Raw genomic sequence first — 12,621 nt, forward strand, 5'->3', positions numbered from 1 at the left:
CAAAATCTTGGAAATAGAATAGACAAAATGCAAGAAACATTGAACAAGGACCTAGAGGAACTAAAGATGAAACAAGCAACGATGAACAATACAATAAATGAAATTATAAATACTGTAGATGGGATCAATAGCAGAATACCTGAGGCAGAGGAATGGATAAGTGACCTGGAAGACAAAATAGTGGAAATAACTACTGCAGAGCAGAATAAAGAAAAAAGAATGAAAAGACCTGAGGACAGTCTCAGAGACCTCTGGGACAACATTAAACGCACCAACATTCGAATTATAGGGGATCCAGAAGAAGAAGAGAAAAAGAAAGGGATTGAGAAGATATTTGAAGAGATTATAGTTGAAAACTTCCCTAATATGGGAAAGGAAATAGTTAATCAAGTCCAGGAAGCACAGAGAGTCCCATACAGGATCAATCCAAGGAGAAACACGCCGAGACACATATTAATCAAACAGTCAAAAATTAAATACAAAGAAAGCATATTAAAAGCAGCAAGGGAAAAACAACAAATAACACACAAGGGAATCCCCATAAGGTTAACAGCTGATCTTTCAGCAGAAACTCTGCAAGCCAGAAGGGACTGGCAGGACATACTTAAAGTGATGAAGGAGAGAAACCTGCAACCAAGACTACTCTACCCAGCAAGGATCTCATTCAGATTTGATGGAGAAATTAAAACCTTTACAGACAAGCAAAAGCTGAGAGAGTTCAGCACCACCAAACCAGCTTTACAACAAATGCTAAAGGAACTTCTCTAGACACGAAACACAAGAGAAGGAAACGACCTATAGTAGCGAACCCAAAACAATATAGAAAATGGAAATAGGAACATACATATCGATAATTACCTTAAATGTAAATGGACTAAATGCTCCCACCAAAAGACACAGATTAGCTGAATGGATACAAAAACAAGACCCTTATATATGCTGTCTACAAGAGACCCACTTCAGACCTAGAGACACATACAGACTGAAAGTAAGGGGATGGAAAAAGATATTCCATGCAAATGGAAACCAAAAGAAAGCTGGAGTAGCGATTCTCATATCAAACAAAATAGACTTTAAAATAAGGACTATTAAAAGGGACAAAGAAGGACACTACATAATGATCAAGGGATCGATCCAAGAAGAAGATATAACAATTGTAAATATTTATGCACCCAACATAGGAGCACCTCAATACGTAAGGCAAATACTAACAGCAATAAAAGGGGAAATCAACAGTAACACATTCATAGTAAGGGACTTTAACACCCCACTTTCACCAATGCACAGATCATCCAAAATGAAAATAAATAAGGAAACACAAGCTGTAAATGATACATTAAACAAGATAAACTTAATTGATATTTATAGGACATTCCATCCAAAAACAATAGAATACACATTTTTTTCAAGTGCTCATGGAACATTCTCCAGGATAGATCATATCTTGGGTCAGAAATCAAGCCTTGGTAAATTTAAGAAAATTGAAATTGTATCAAGTATCTTTTCTGACCACAATGCTATGAGACTAGATATCAATTACAGGAAAAGACCTGTAAAAAATACAAACACATGGAGGCTAAACAATACACTACTTAAAAACAAAGTGATCACTGAAGAAATCAAAGAGGAAATAAAAAAATACCTAGAAACAAATGATAATGGAGACACGACGACCCAAAACCTATGGGATGCAGCAAAAGCAGTTCTAAGAGGGAAGTTTATAGCAATACAATCCTACCTTAAGAAACAGGAAACATCTCGAATAAACAACCTAACCTTGCCCCTAAAGCAATTAGAGAAATAAGAACAAAAAATGCCCAAAGTTGGCAGAAGGAAAGAAATCATAAAAATCAGATCAGAAATAAATGAAAAAGAAATGAAGGAAACGATAGCAAAGATCAATAAAACTAGAAACTGGTTCTTTGAGAAGATAAACAAAATTGATAAACCATTAGCCAGACTCATCAAGAAAAAAAGGGAGAAGACTCAAATCAATAGAATTAGAAATGAAAAAGGAGAAGTAACAACTGACACTGCAGAAATACAAAAGATCATGAGAGATTACTACAAGCAACTCTATGCCAATAAAATGGACAACCTGGAAGAAATGGACAAATTCTTAGAAAAGCACAACCTGCCAAGACTGAATCAGGAAAAAATAGAAAATATGAACAGACAAATCACAAGCACTGAAATTGAAACTGTGATTAAAAATCTTCCAAGCAACAAAAGCCCGGGACCAGATGGCTTCACAGGTGAATTCTATCAAACTTTTAGAGAAGAGCTGACACCTATCCTTCTCAAACTCTTGCAAAATATAGCAGAGGGAGGAACACTCCCAAACTCATTCTACAAGGCCACCATCACCCTGATACCAAAAGCAGACAAGGATATCACAAAGAAAGAAAACTACAGGCCAATATCACTGATGAAAATAGATGCAAAAATCCTCAACGGAATACTAGCAAACAGAATCCAACAGCACATTAAAAGGATCACACACCATGATCAAGTGGGGTTTATTCCAGGAATGCAAGGATTCTTCAATATACATAAATCAACCAACGTGATACACATTATTAACAAACTGAAGGAGAAAAACCATATGACCATCTCAATAGATGCAGAGAAAGCTTTCGACAAAATTCAACACCCATTTATGGTAAAAACACTGCAGAAAGCAGGCATAGAGGGAACTTTCCTCAACATAATAAAGGCCATATATGACAAACCCACAGCCAACATCGTTCTCAATGGTGAAACACTGAAAGCATTTCCAATAAGATCAGGAATAAGACAAGGTTGCCCACTCTCTCCACTCTTATTCAACATAGTTTTGGAAGTTTTAGCCACAGCAATCAGAGAAGAAAAGGAGATAAGAGGAATCCAAATCGGAAAAGAAGAAGTAAAGCTGTCACTGTTTGAAGATGATATGATACTATACATAGAGAATCCTAAAGATGCTACCAGAAAACTACTAGAGCTAATCAATTAATTTGGTAAAGTAGCAGGATACAAAACTAATGCACAGAAATTTCTGGCAGTCCTATACACTAATGATGAAACATCTGAAAGTGAAATCAAGAAAACACTCCCATTTACCATTGCAACAAAAAGAATAAAATATCTAGGAATAAACCTACCTAAGGAGACAAAAAGCCTGTATGCAGAAAATTATGACACTGATGAAAGAAATTAAAGATGATACAAATAGATGGAGAGATATATACCATGTTCTTGGATTGGAAGAATCAACATTGTGAAAATGACTCTACTACCCAAAGCAATCTACAGATTCAATGCAATCCCTATGAAACTACCACTGGCATTTTTCACAGAAGTAGAACAAAAAATTTCACAATATGTATGGAAACACAAAAGACCCCGAATAGCCAAAGCAATCTTGAGAACGAAAAATGGAGCTGGAGGAATCAGGCTCCCTGACTTCAGACTATACTACAAAGCTACAGTAATCAAGACAGTATAGTCCTGGCACAAAAACAGAAAAATAGATCAATGGAACAGGATAGAAAGCCCAGAGATAAACCCACACACATATGGTCATCTTACCTTTGATAAAGGAGGCAGGAATGTACAGTGGAGAAAGGACAGCCTCTTCAATAAGTGGTGCTGGGAAAACTGGACGGGTACATGTAAAAGTATGAGATTAGATCACTCCCTAACACCATACACAACAATAAGCTCAAAATGGATTAAAGACCTAAATGTAAGGCCAGAAACTATCAAACTCTTAGAGGAAAACATAGGCAGAACACTCTATGACATAAATCACAGCAAGATCCTTTTTGACCCACCTCCTACAGAAATGGAAATAAAAACAAAAATAAACAAATGGGACCTAATGAAACTTAAAAGCTTTTGCACAGCAAAGGAAACCATAAACAAGACCAAAAGACAACCATCAGAATGGGAGATAATATTTGCAAATGAAGCAACTGACAAAGGATTAATCTCCAAAATTTATAAGCAGCTCATGCAGCTCAATAACAAAAAAACAAACAACCCAATCCAAAAATGGGCAGAAGACCTAAATAGACATTTCTCCAAAGAAGATATACAGACTGCCAGCAAACACATGAAAGAATGCTCAACATCATTAATCGTTAGAGAAATGCAAATCAAAATGAGATATCATCTCACACCAGTCAGAATGGCCATCATCAAAAAATCTAGAAACAATAAATGCTGGAGAGGGTGTGGAGAAAAGGGAACACTCTTGCACTGCTGGTGGGAATGTGAATTGGTACAGCCACTATGGAGAACAGTATGGACGTTCCTTAAAAAACTGCAAATAGAACTACCATATGACCCAGCAAACCCACTACTGGGCATATACCCTGAGAAAACCATAATTCAAAGAGTCATGTACCAAAATGTTCATTGCAGCTCTATTTACAATAGTCCAGAAATGGAAACAACCTAAATGTCCATCAACGGATGAATGGTAAAGAAGATGTGGCACATATATACAATGGAATATTACTCAGCCATAAAAAGAAACAAAATTGAGCTATTTGTAATGAGGTGGATGGACCTAGAGTCTGTCATACAGAGTGAAGTAAGTCAGAAAGAGTAAGACAAATACCGTATGCTAACACATATGGAATTTAAGAAAAAAAAATGTCATGAAGAACCTAGGGGTAAGACAGGAATAAAGACACAGACCTACTAGAGAATGGACTTGAGGATATAGGAAGGGGGAAGGGTAAGCTGTGACAAAGCGAGAGAGTGGCATGGACATACATACACTACCAAACGTAAAATAGATAGCTAGTGGGAAGCAGCCGCATAGCACAGGGAGATCACCTCGGTGCTTTGGGACCGCCTAGAGGGGTCGGAGGGTGGGAGGGAGGGAGACGCAAGAGGGAAGTGATATGGGAACATATGTATATGTATAACTGATTCACTTTGTTATAAAACAGAAACTAACACACCATTGTAAACCAATTATACTCCAATAAAGATGTAAAAAAAAAAATTGGAGGAAGATGGAATTATGAAGTTGCGTGAAAAATGGCAGAAGGTAGTAGAACAAAACGGTGAATATGTTGTTCAATAACGTTCCTGGTGAAAATAAAAAATGTCTTTTATTTTTACTTAAAAACTGAAGGAATGGGACTTCCCTGGTGGCACAGTGGTTGGGAGTCCGCCTGCCAATGCAGGAGACACGGGTTCGGTCCCTGGTCCGGGAATATCCCACATGCCCCGGAGCAACTAAGCCCTTGTGCCACAACTGCTGAGCCTGCGCTCTAGAGCCCAAGAGCCACAGCTACTGAAGCCCGTGCGCCTGGAGCCTGTGCTCCGCAGCAAGAGAGGCCATGGTGATGAGACGCCTGTGCACCACAATGAGGAGTAGCTCCCACTCGCCGCAGCTAGAGAAAGCCCGCGTGCAGCAACGAAGACCCAATGCAGCCAAAAATAAAATAAATAAAATAAATTTATTTTAAAAAAAAAGAACAAAGGAACTTTTTGGTCAGCCCAATAATATGCTTAAGATCCTTTCTTTTTGTGAATCTATTGTAAGGTTTTGATTGGTGATTACTCTGGATTTCAAGAATGCCGACCCATAACGATATCTGCTTGCTTTACACTGATAGTCATACAAGTTAAACACATTCTAAAATATCTACATTTTTGTACTCCCCTCCCTCATTTTTTTTTTATTTTAATGTCCTATTTTACGTTTTCATGATTATCTTTTAGTGCTACTTGTAGTTATAATGTTTTACAAAAATTATTTGAGGGCTTCCCTGGTGGTGCAGTGGTTGAGAGTCCGCCTGCCGATGCAGGGGACGCGGGTTCGTGTCCCGGTCCGCGAAGATCCCACATGCCATGGAGCAGCTAGGCCCGTGAGCCATGGACGCTGAACCTGTGCGTCCGGAGCCTGTGCTCCGCAACGGGAGAGGCCACAACAGTGAGAGGCCTGCGTACCACAAAAAATAATAATAATAAAATAAAATAAAATACTTTGGAATAAGCCTGATCAAGGAGGTGAAAGAACTATATGCTGAGAACTATAAAACACTGATGAAGGAAACTGAAGATGATTTAAGCAAATGGAAAGCTATCCCATGCTCTTGGAAGAATTAATATTGTTAAAATGGCCATACTACCCAAAGCAATATACAGATTTAATGTCATCCCTATCAAATTACCCATGACATTTTTCACAGAACTAGAACAAATAATCCTAAAATTTATATGGAACCATAAAAGAACCAGAATTGACAAAGCAATCCTAAGGAAAAAGAACAAAGCAAGAGGCATACCTTTCCCAGACTTCAGACAATACTACAATTAGCTACAGTAATCACAACAGCATGGTATTGTCAGAAAAAAAGACATATGGATCAATGAAACAGAATAGAGAGCCCAGAAATAAACCTACACACCTACAGTCAATTAATCTTGCCAATACAATGGAGAAAAGACAGTCTCTTCAGCAACTGGTGTTGGGAAAGCTGGACAGCCTCATGTAAATCAATGAAATTAGAACACTCCCTCACACCATATATAAAAATAAACTCAAAATGGTTTGAAGACTTAAATATAAGTCGTAACACCATAAAATTCCTACAAGAGAACACAGCAAAACATTCTCTGACATAAACCATACCAATGTTTTCTTAGATCAGTCTACCAAGGCAATAGAAATAAAAGCAAAAATAAACAAACAGGACCTAATAAAACATAAGCTTTTGCACAGCAAAGGAAACAGTAAACAAAATGAAAAGACAACCTATAGACTGGGAGAAAATATTGGCAAGTGATGCAAACAACAAGGGGTTAATCTCCAAAATATACAAACAGCTCATTCAACTCAATAACAACAACAAAATCCATTTTAAAAATGGGCAGAAGACCTAAATAGACATTTCTTCAAAGAAGACATACAGATGGACAATAGGTACATGAAAAAATGTTCAACATCACTAATTATTAGAGAAATGCAAATCAAAACAACAATGAGGTATCACCTAATACTGGTCAGAATGTCCATCAGTAAAAAGTCTACAAATAATAAATACTGCAGAGAGTGTGGAGAAAAGGGAACCCTCCTACACTGTTGGTGCGAATGTAAATTGGTGCAGCCACCATGGAGGCTCCCCAAAAAACTAAAAATAGAGTTGCTATGTGATCCAGAAATCCCATTCTGTGGCATATATCCAGACAAAGCTCTAATTCAAAAAAATACATGCACCCCAATGTTCATAGCAGCACTACTTACAAGAGCCAAGACATGTGAACAACCTAAATGTCCATCAACAGATGAATGGATAAAGAAGATGTGGTGTACATATACAATGGAATACTACTCAGCCATAAAAAAGAATGAAATAATGCCATTTGCAGCTACATGGATGGACCTAGAGATTATCATACCAAGTGAAATAAGTCAGAAAAAGAAAGATAATAGCATATGATATCACATATATGGAATCTAAAATATGACACAAATGAACTTATCTATGAAACAGAAACAGACTCACAGACATAGAGAACAGACTTGGGGTTGCCCAGGAGGAGGGTGAGTAGGGGAGGGATGGATTGGGGGTTTGGGACTAGGAGATGCAAACCATTATATACAGAATGGATAAACAACAGGTCTATTGTACAGCACTGGGAACTATATTCAATATCCTGTAATAAACCATAATGGAAAAGAAAAAAAATAAAATAATTAAGTAAATAAAATCATCTAAACCTCCCCCTCAGGAAACTAGAAAAAAAAAAAAAGAGCAAGTTAAATCAAAAGTAAGCAAAAAAAAAAGAAACAATAAGAATCAGCGAAATCCAAGGTTCATTGCAGCACTATTTACAACAGCCAGGACATGGAAGCAACCTAAGTGTCCACCGACAGATGAATGGATAAAGAAGATGTGGTGCATATACACAATGGAATATTACCCAGCCATAAAAAGAAACGAAATTGAGTTATTTGTACTGAGGTGAATAGACCTAGAGTCTGTCATACAGAGTGAAGCAAGGAAGAAAAAGAAAAACAAATACCGTATGCTAATACATATATATGGAATCTAGAAAAAAAAATGGTTCTGATGAACCTAGGGACAGGACAGGAATAAAGACAAAGACGTACAGAATGGACTTGAGGACACGGGAGGGGGAAGGGTAAGCTGGGACAAAGTAAGAGAGTAGCACTGACATATATACACTACCAAATGTAAAATAGAGAGCTAGTGGGAAGCAGCTGCATGGCACAGGGAGATCAGCTCAGTGCTTTGCAACCACCTAGAGAGGTGGAATAAGGAGGGTGGGAGGGAGACGTAAGAGGGAGGGAATATGGGGATATACATATGTATATAGCTGATTCACTTTGTTATGGAGCAGAAACTAACACAACACTGTAAAGCAATTATACTCCAATAAAGATATTTTTAAAAAAAGAATTAGAGAAATCAATGAAATTGAAAACAGTAAATCAATAGAGAAAAATCAACAAAACCAAAAGCTAGTTCTTTGAAAAGATCAAAAAATTCATATGAGTCTAGCCAGGCTAACTAAGAAAAAAAGAGAGAAGTTACAAATTACTAATATCAGAAATGATAGAGAGGACATGACTACAGATCCCATGGACATGAAAAGGATAATAAAGGAATACTTTGAACAACTCTACGCCCACAAATTTCATAACCTAGAAGAAATGGACCAATTTCTGTAACACATAATCTGCCAAAACTCACACAAAAAGAAAACAGACAATGTTTAGGCCTATATCTATTAAAGAAATTGAATCAATAATGGATAACCTTCCAAAACAGAAAGCACCAGGCCCAGATGTGTTCACTGGTGAATTCTATCAAACTTTTAAGGAAGAAATTATACCAATTCTCTACAATCTCCTTCAGAAGACAGAAGCAGAGGGAATACTTCCTAACTCATTCTCTTAGGTCAGCATTACCATAACACCAAACCCAGTTGACAACATTACAAGGAAAGAAACTACAGACCAATATCTCTCATTAACACAGATGCAAAAATCCTCAACAAAATATTAGCGAATTGAATTAAAAAGTTATATAAAAAGAATTATACACCATGACCAAGTGAGATTCAACACTCAAAATTTAATTAATGTAATTAATCACATCAACAGGATAAAAAGAAAATCACATGATCATATCAATAGATGCAGAGAAAGTATTTGACAAAATCCAACACCCACTGATGATAAAAACTCTCAATAAACTAGCAGTAGAGGAGATCTTCCTTAACTTGATAAAGAATATCTATAAAAAACCTACAGGGACTTCCCTGGTGGTCCAGTGGTTAAGACTCCACACTCCCAATGCAAGGGGTGTAGGTTCGATCCCTGGTTAGGGAACTAAGACCCCACATACCGCGTGGCATGGCCAAAAAAAGAAAACAAAATTTAAGAAAAAAACCTACACCTAACATCATACTTAATGGTGAGAAACTAGAAGCATTTCCACTAATATCAGAAACAAGGCAAGTATGCCCCCTCCCATAATGCCTTTTCAACATCATACTGGAAGTACTAGCTACTGCAATAAAATAAGAAAAGGAAAGAACACATGTACAGGTTTGGAAGGAAGACATAACTGTCTTTGGTCACAGATTATTCTATCACCTATGTAGGAAACCAAACAACAACAACAAAAAACCTTCCTGGAACTAATAAGTGATTATAGCAAGGTTGTAGGATATATGGTTTATATACAAAAGTCAATTGCTTTCCTATATACCAGCACTGAACAAGTGCAATTTGAAATTTAAAATACAATGCAATTACAATAGCATCCCCAAAATGAAATACTTAGGTGTAAATCTAACGAAATATGTACAAGATCTATATGAGGAATACAACAAATCTATGATGAAAGAAATCAAAGAAGAACTAGATAAATGGAGAGATATTCTGTGATCATGGATAGGAAGGCTCAATATTGTCAAGATGTCAGTTTTTCCTAACTTTGATCTACAGATTCAATGCAATCCCAACTGAAATCCCAGCAAGTTATTTTATGGCTATCAACAAGCTGACTCTAAAGTATATACTGAGAGGCAAAAGACCCAGCATAGCCAGTGCAATATTGAAGGAGAACAAAGTTGGAGGACCGATACTACTAAGGGTATTGGGTCATATAAATCTACTGTAAACAAGACAGTGTGGTATTGGTGAAAGAAAAGACAAATAGATCAATGGGAAAGAATAGAGAGCCCAGAAATAGATGCACAGAAATACAGTCAATTAATCATTGACAAAGGAGCAAAGGCAATAGAATGAAGCAAAGATAGTTTTTTCAACAAATGGTGATAAAAAAACTGGTTATCCACATGCAAAAAAATGACTCTATACACAGCCTTTACAGCCTTCACAAAAATTAACTCAAAATGGATCACAAACCTAAAAATAAAACTATAAAACTCCTCGAAGATAACACAGGAGAAAACTAAGATTACCTTGGGTATGACAATGGCTTTTTAGATACAACACCAAGACACAATCCATGAAGCAAATAATTGATAAGCTGGACTTCTTTAAAATGAAAAACGTTTGCTCTTCCGAAAGACATCTCAAGATAATGAGAGACATGCCACAGACTGGGAGGATGTTGCAAAAGAAACAATGATAAAAGACTGTTATCTAAAATACAAAGAACTCTTAAAACTCAACCATAAGAAAACAAACAACACGATTAAAAAACCAAGGCAAAGAGTTCAATCCATATCTCACCAAAGAAGACAGACATACAGATGGCAAATAAACATATGAAAAGATGTCCTACATCATGTATCATCAGGGAAATGCAAATTAAAACAAGATGCAACTACACAGCTATTAGAATTTCTAGGCTAAAATCCAGAACAATGATAACATCAAATGCTGGTGAGGATGTGGAACAGGAATACTAATTCATTGCTAGTAGGAATGAAAAGTGGTACAGCCACTTTGGAAGACAGTTTAGAAGTTTCTTACAAAACTAAAATACACTCTTACCATAAGATCCAGCAATTGCTTTCCTTGGTATTTATATTGAAAGGAGCTGAAAACATGTCCACAGAAAATCCTGCAAGTGGACATTTATAGCAGTTTTACTCATAATTGCCAAAACTTGGAAGCAACTCAGATGTCCTTCAATAGGTAAATGGATAAATAAACTGTAATATATCCAGACCACGGAACATTATTCAGCGCTAAAAGAAGTGAGCTATCAAGCCATGAAAAGGCATGGAGGAAACTTAAATGCGTATTACTAAGTGAAAGAAGCTAATCTTTAAAGGCTACATTCTATATGATTCCAACTATTCAACATTCTGGAAAATTCAAAACGATGAAGAAAGTAAAAAGATCAATGGTTGCTGGGGTGGGGTGAGGGTGGTGAACAGAAGGAGCACAGAGGATTTTTAGGGCAGTGAAAATACTATAATGATGGATATATGTCATTATACATTTGTCCAAACCCATAGAATATACAACATCACGAGTGAATCCAAAGGTGAACTATGGACTTTGCATGATTATGATGAGTCAAGTAGGTTCATCCTTATTAAAAATGTACCTTTCTGGTGAGTGATGTTGATAATGGGGGAAGCTATGCATGTTTGAGAGGAGGGAGTATATGGGAACTCTCAGTACCTTCCACTAAGTTTTCCTGTGAACCTATGACTGCTCTAAAACATTCTTTTCTTTTTATGTCGATATAATCCCTGATACTAACAGAATAAAGGATAAACACCACAACCTCCACCCCCCCCCCCAAAAAAAACCCCACAATGACAGCAAATTACAGGAACTTCTGAAAGTTTAACAGCAAAAGCAAGTCTAATTGGAAGACTGGACTCTGGAACCAACCGCTCAAGCATTGTAATATATAACCCTAAAGGAAGGATTTCCAGGAACGAAGGGAAAAGTTGACTTTTCTCTGAACAGCTTTTATACAGCTTGCAGGTAGACAAACTTACGTAAACCTGATATATCCATTAATGTAGAAGAAAAGAGCTTTCCATTTAGAAACTGACCTAAATTTGTGGAGTAGTTCTCAGTTTGTTACATATCCTTGCTGAATATCACCATCTTCTCATCTGCATAAAGTGTATCATACCAACCTCAGAGGTCTTTTTTTGTTGTTGTTATTTCTGAGATATACATTTTAAAGTAATAACAAGAATTATGACATAACATTATACAAGAACATATAAGATTTTTATAAATTTCTAAAAATTTCAGGTCTTTTTTTTTTTGCGGTACGCGGGCCTCTCACTGTTGTGGCCTCTCCCGTTGCGGAGCACAGGCTCCGGACGCGCAGGCTCAGCGGCCATGGCTCACGGGCCCAGCCACTCCGCGGCACGAGGGATCTTCCCGGATCGGGGCCCGAACCCGTTGGGAGCAGGCAGACTCCCAACCACTGCGCCACCAGAGAAGCCCGTCGGAGGTCTTTTTTGATCAATACATTATCGCACGTGTGTGAGAACTCTCAAATGTGTTATTCTACAAATGGCATTATAATTAATAGAAATTTACCAAAATAAATAATGGAGTCAATTTTCTTAAAGCACCGTATCCATTCATTACAGATATGAAAAACTGTAGTAAGCACAGAGGTGTAAACGGGTGGT

Source organism: Phocoena phocoena, chromosome 5 (assembly GCF_963924675.1).
Source record: "Phocoena phocoena chromosome 5, mPhoPho1.1, whole genome shotgun sequence".
NCBI lineage: Eukaryota > Metazoa > Chordata > Mammalia > Artiodactyla > Phocoenidae > Phocoena > Phocoena phocoena.